Below are 6,448 nucleotides of genomic sequence, written 5' to 3' on the forward strand. Positions count from 1 at the left end.
AGGAAAACAGAGACAAGTATAACAGACTAGTTGGCATAAGGTTAAAGGCCTCACCTACCATGCACAAGGTTCAAGGCTCTAGCCTGACCTATAGCCGATGCCTGTATGAAGTTTAAATGATCTCCAAGTGTCTCTCTATTGTTCCATCCAGTACAAATTGTCATGCTTCTATCTCAACCTCATCCAAGAGTGTTGCTGTTGATGGCAGCACAGACTCTAGACTGTACCTATAGGAGGAAGAGTTATACAGACCAAATGCTTTGGACTTTAGCTGTGGATCACACTATCCTCCAGATAGGCAAACATGGATCACAGACTGTGCACCGTGTCAGGGCTAGCCACCTGATGGTGTAAAACCGTCTCAGGGAGATTTTGTTGTCACCAAAAATGTCATCTCTAGGGCATTTTGTTGTCAACAAAAATGGGTGATAAGTGTGTTGAGGACTTGGCTTACTCATTGCTGCATCTATTCGCATTGTACCAATTTGTGTTGTACTTCATCTGAATGTAACTCTTTATTTGCAATGGTAATTATGCCAGGATGTCTCTGCACCTATTGGCCAATATGTGCCCACTATAAAGTCCAGCAGTTATTGGCCAATAAGCTACTAGCATAATAAGCTAGTGTCCAGTTGTCCAGTGTGAGTTACCTGGGATAGCTCTGTTTACAAAAGCTGGATATAAAACCAGTGAACCTGCCGAACATGAGCTATGAACTACTACACTCATTGTACTCTCACTTACCAGATGTAGCTTGGAAGTGGATGACATTATGGTAAGGAAGAATCTGGGCATCCTACGTATCCAGGAGACAAGATTGAAAGCCACTTGACTTGGGATCCAGAGTCTACTAAGCAGGAGAGAAACAAACTAAAACTTGTACAGGAATTGTGGTGAGGGAGAGGCTTCAGAAAACAGTGAGGGATGTCATCAGAATCAGTGATAGACTTATGATACTCAGACTCCAATGTAAGGATAGGTATCAAAAAGACTGACAAGGATAAGAAGGAACACTGGTTGCCTAATAAACAGCATGGAAGTGGAGATGCAATAGCAAAGAACACGGTATGAGAGGCACTATATCAGCTTCTAGAAAGTGACTCAGTAGATGGTACAAAGAAACTCTAAGTTGTAAGGCAAAGCTAGAAAGATAAAGAAGATAGTAAGACATCCTTACTAAAGGATGCCTGCAACAACCTGCTCACCTGTCCACAAGATATCAAAGTCAGATAGAAGTAGTACTTCCAGCACATTCTGAATTAAGAAAACCCCACTGAATCTACCCAGACACAGGCTACAATAAAAGAAGAATACGAGCCCACACTAGAAGAAATAAAAACAGCACTAAGAAAAATGAAGTCAGGGAAAGCAGAAGGTTCAGAAGAGGTTAGTGCAGATATGATCTAAATGTTAGGTGAGATATGGGAGAAATAGCTCCTGATGGTACGGAGAGAAAGGCTTATCCCAGATGACTGGTGAATAAGCATTCTACTGCCAGTCCACAAGAACAAAGGGCATGTTCTCAAATGTGGGCATTTCAGAGGTATTAAGCTCCTGTCACACTGCATAAAAGTTCTGGAGAGTATGACTAATAAACAAATATGAAGAATAGTATAAAGTGAGATGGGAGATGAGCAATTTGGATTCAGATCAGGATGCAGTACAACCAACCCAGTGTTTGCTGTCAGACAGATGGTTGAAAAGAAGCTAGAGATGAGTAAATAGATCAACTTGGCATTCCGAGACTTGGAGAAAGCATATGACAAGGTCTCAAAAAAAGCTGATTTGGGCAGTCCTGTGGTGGTTCAAATTCATAGAAACACTGATAGAATTACTGCAGACTATGTACAAGGACTCAATGACTCAAGTACAAACAGTGCTCGGTCTCACAGAGGGGTTCCCAATGGGAGTGGGTGTGCATCAGACTTCAACTCAGACCCACTGCTGCTCATACTGATGATGGATTACATTATCAAACAAGCAGGAGGGGAAAGGCCAACAAAGTTGCTGTATCCAGGTAATATGGCATTAAAAGCAGACACTGGGCAACAACTTCAGCAAAGGATAAGGAGATGGAATGCAAAACTGAAGGCACATGGAATGAAAGTGAGTAGAGACAAGACAGTGGTAATGGCAGCAAATAGGGGAAATTGGAATAAGCTAAGAACTGAGACAGAAGGTAAATAGTGACACAAGTTAGCAGCTTCAAGTATCTGGGGGGGGGGGGTTGAGGAGAAGGAATGTCTGAATGAGGAGGTCAGAGCTAGAATCAGCAGGTCTGTAGCCAGCCTGCACAGTGTCAGGGGTAGTGTATTACAGAACAATGACAAAGAAGCTGAAATGTAAGGTGTACTAAACAGTGGTGCAACCAGTTTTACTGTATGGTACAGAAGCCTGAGCAGTGAAAGCAGAGCAGTTCTGGAAGCTAGTGGTGATGGAGATGAAGTTTTTGAAAAGTGGTAGGATGATCACTTTTGAACAGAAAAAGAAATGAAGACATCAGCTAGAAGCCAGATATATCCAATTGCAGAGAAGATGAAAGAGAACAGATTACAGTGGTGTTTAGAGACAGTAATAACGCAACAGTCATACAAACGCATACTAATCTACAGATATAACCTGTAGGTGTCTACTTTTTGCTGTAGGACTGAAGGAATGGCAAGAGCATTAAAAGTTTAGCAAACTGTAGATGGAGGTGCTGCTACAGGCTGTATGTACACATGGCATGTGCATTCATATGCAGAGTAAAGCAAGCAATGTCTTCTGTTGCCAGTTGTGGCAGAGACTGGTGCAGTATATCAGTGAAATTGTCAGCCTGAATAGGACAATAATGCAGATGAATTGAAGGATCACTGATACATTATTGTATGTCGAGATCAGAAACACAGGAAATTCAAGATATAGGGACCATCAATACAGACACATCTCTTGATTGTGGAGGAATTCCAGGTACTCTCACTGGCGAGGCTAAGAGTATCCTCACTCCTGGTTGTGGGAGGATGTAGGCACTGGGCTGGATACAACTGCATGAGTGTCTGTTGAAGATGTACAAGGTTAGTAGTAGCAGTATGTGCTATTACAGTAGGACCCTGGCTTACAAGTGCACATATGTATGCAGATTTGTGATCCAGGGACATTGGGGCTGCAACAATGTCAACCTACACCACAAGGAAAATATGTGCTCTTGACTATGTAATATGAATGCCATGTGGCAGTCTGTGTATCATAGGGCTTTGGGAACCACAACTGTGATCCATCATTACCACAGGTATGTTATTTGTATGCATTCACAAATTCTTCTTGTAGAAGATTCAGCAGAAGGTTACTACTGGCTGGCAATGAAAACTCTATGCACATGGCACAGTGCAATAACACAAAACCACTGTCAGCAACAATAACAATAGAGGGCGCACTTGTATCACCTACAGTGGACATGATGGTGAAGGGAAAAAATGAACCTCCAGTATCCCTTGAGTTCAGTACTGGATGTTCTATGAATTTCAGCTCAATCCAAGCTATATATGAGTCACCACCACTGTTAGCATCAGAGGGCTTCCCTGCCTCTGAGGAGTTTGCATCCAGCACAGGGGAGACACATGTAGTCTTCTACATCACCATGTGACCAGAATATTCCCAGACCTGTATCTCACTCGTGGCATCAATCATCTGATGTACAGACCATTGATTTAGAGACAGAAGACCACTACTTTCATCATGTCAGAGATGTTGAGTGTGATGTGTAGCTTGCATGAGGAATGCAACCTCTTCAGGGACTGCAGAACAGCTGCAATGTCTGCACAGTAATAGATGATATAAGGACTTGATGTAGACATGCCTGTTGAGGGCATTCATGGCCCATGTGACAGCCACTGGTACAACCATGAGGATGCATGCAACTGCATCCCCTGGCCATGTTAGTGGACAGTTATGTATTGCATGATCACATGCCAGGCTTACACAGATGACACACACCATTCTAGGCAGAGCTTCAGTGTTCATACTCTCCATAGCTGCCTCCACACCTGAGTTCAGGCATTCACATAGTTGTGGCTGATGCTTCTCTGGCTCTGATGTGAGCACACAACAGTGGAAAAGTCATCATAATCTCTGTTCTCCAACCAGAGCAACACCTACCCATGCCCATTCGAGGATGCAACCTTTCTACTAGAATGTCCCATGTGGGCCACAAAGGGGGTTGCTGTACATGATACTTATGTGATACACCATCAATTGAGTAAGAGCCTTCCAGCTGTGACACTACAGGGCTACATGGTATATCTATACATCATTTCATTCATGGAAGATCCACTTCGCCCCATCTGTGGAGGGTGTGGTCATGACTCTCACCAACCAGCTAGCCATGACTGTGGCTACTACATCCACTTCTCATGACCTTTCCATATTTATTAGAGTCAATGCCCACTGTTACTGTGCACCCCATTTTGGGCAAATGATGCATAATGTGCTCAATATACTGATTTGGCCTGTCAGAGTATTGTAATGTTTGCTGCAGAATGTAGCCATTCAAAGGCATATACTGCACAGCATGACTATGTTATTTCTTACATTACTTTTATTCTGTGATGTGTTTCCATGGCCCATATCTGTGCAGCAGACACCATCTCTTTACCAGAGTAATGAAGTGTGGCATCTAGTTTTGCTTCACATAGGAGATGCCACTTCAGCTGGTTTCCCCAACAACTCCTAACCTGACTCATTGTCTATCATAAAGTCGAAGGATAAAAGCACTTATCAGTAATGAAGCTTGCTGGAGAAGATACCTCAGAAATCTGCCTCATGTTTTTGAATACTTCATCTATGTGCCAGTGTTTATTGACAGTGCCTATAGTAAAATATTTTTGGCCTGTGTTCATGGTACCAGTATAACAAAGAGTTTATGGATGGCAACATGTGCACCTATCAACCAAATGATCTCATGGAAAGACAAACAGTATAAAAACTGCCTTGATGTTTCACAGACACATTGTATATAGAATCCTGTACACTGCACATCACCACACAGTTGATGAATCGGAATCCCTTCTGGTTAATATACAGATATCATTTGGAGCAGGTGAGACCTGTGAGTTCTGGCAATACAGCTTAGGTACCTAGGGGAAACATGTTTTGTTGTAAAATGCACCCATGGTGGTGGTGCTATCTTCTGCTGTTCATGTAAACTATTCTCCTGTACATGTAACAACATCACAACAAGGAATTGGTATAGGATTTGCAAGGCTGATGCCTGTGAAACTCTTAATATGTCCTCTATTGGACAATGAATGGTTTCCATATTAAGTGTAACTAATGCTACACAAGCCATCACATCTGATGCAATAGGCTTTCTAAGCATCTCCCTTGATTCCATGTGAAGGGGACATATGTCTACTAACTCCCATATGATATCTTTGCCCACACAGTAGCAATTGACAATGGTTTGTTCTTGTTGGTGATAGCCAGTTACTCACTGGCGGACTCTACCACAGTGCAGGAGGGTGATGACACACCACATTGCCCACACTGGTTCTATAGCAGCCATAAACAGATGTTGTCCAATGCTGATGCCATTCCTAGCATCAAGGTACAAGTGATGTGCCTATATACCATAAAAGCCTGCCATTCAGAATAGTTGATCCATGCAGCTTATTGCATTAATTTTATATATTTCTGCATCATCCCTCTATGCTTGATTTCATCACTTGCATAAATGATGGCTCTCATTAGCATGGTGATACTAGTTTTCTTGTGATTATGCAATCAATCGTATACACTGTATACCACACTATTGCTCAACTGGATGGTCATATTATGTGCATTTCTAAATTGTCACCTACCTGCATGTTGTTTTTGCCAAGCCTGTTTCTGTATAACTTTATACAAAACTACGTTCACCAAATCTAACACATAAAGATCTGAAAAAAATGCTATATATATATATATATATATATATATATATATATATATATATATATATATATATATATATATATATATATATATACACACACACACACACACACACACACACACACACACACATACATATATATATATATATATATGTATACATACATACATACACACACACACATGTGTGTGTGTGTGTGTGTGTGTGTGTGTGTGTGTGTGTGTGTGTGTGTGTGTGTATGTGTGAGTGTGCTAAAAATTAAAGCAGTTTCTCAAATCATAACAAGTAAGAACAAAATAATGGTTCTTGTACAGAAAAATAGACAGGTAGATACAGTCCTCCAGTATGCTTGAATTACAAATACATGTGTGATGCCCCACCACTGTCCCAGTAATTAAGGAGCCTCAGTCCTCACCACAGTCATCAGTGGGGGACGTATATTGGGAGAATTAAAAGTACTCACACAGCAAAGTGTAATTTCCCTTAAGAGTACACAGAGACCACAGTCAGTCAGGGTTTCTCCCTCTTTCTCCAGCTCCC

This window comes from Protopterus annectens, chromosome 2.part2, assembly GCF_019279795.1.
Source record: "Protopterus annectens isolate FY-2018-M chromosome 2.part2, PAN1.0, whole genome shotgun sequence".
Taxonomy (NCBI): Eukaryota; Metazoa; Chordata; order Ceratodontiformes; family Protopteridae; genus Protopterus; species Protopterus annectens.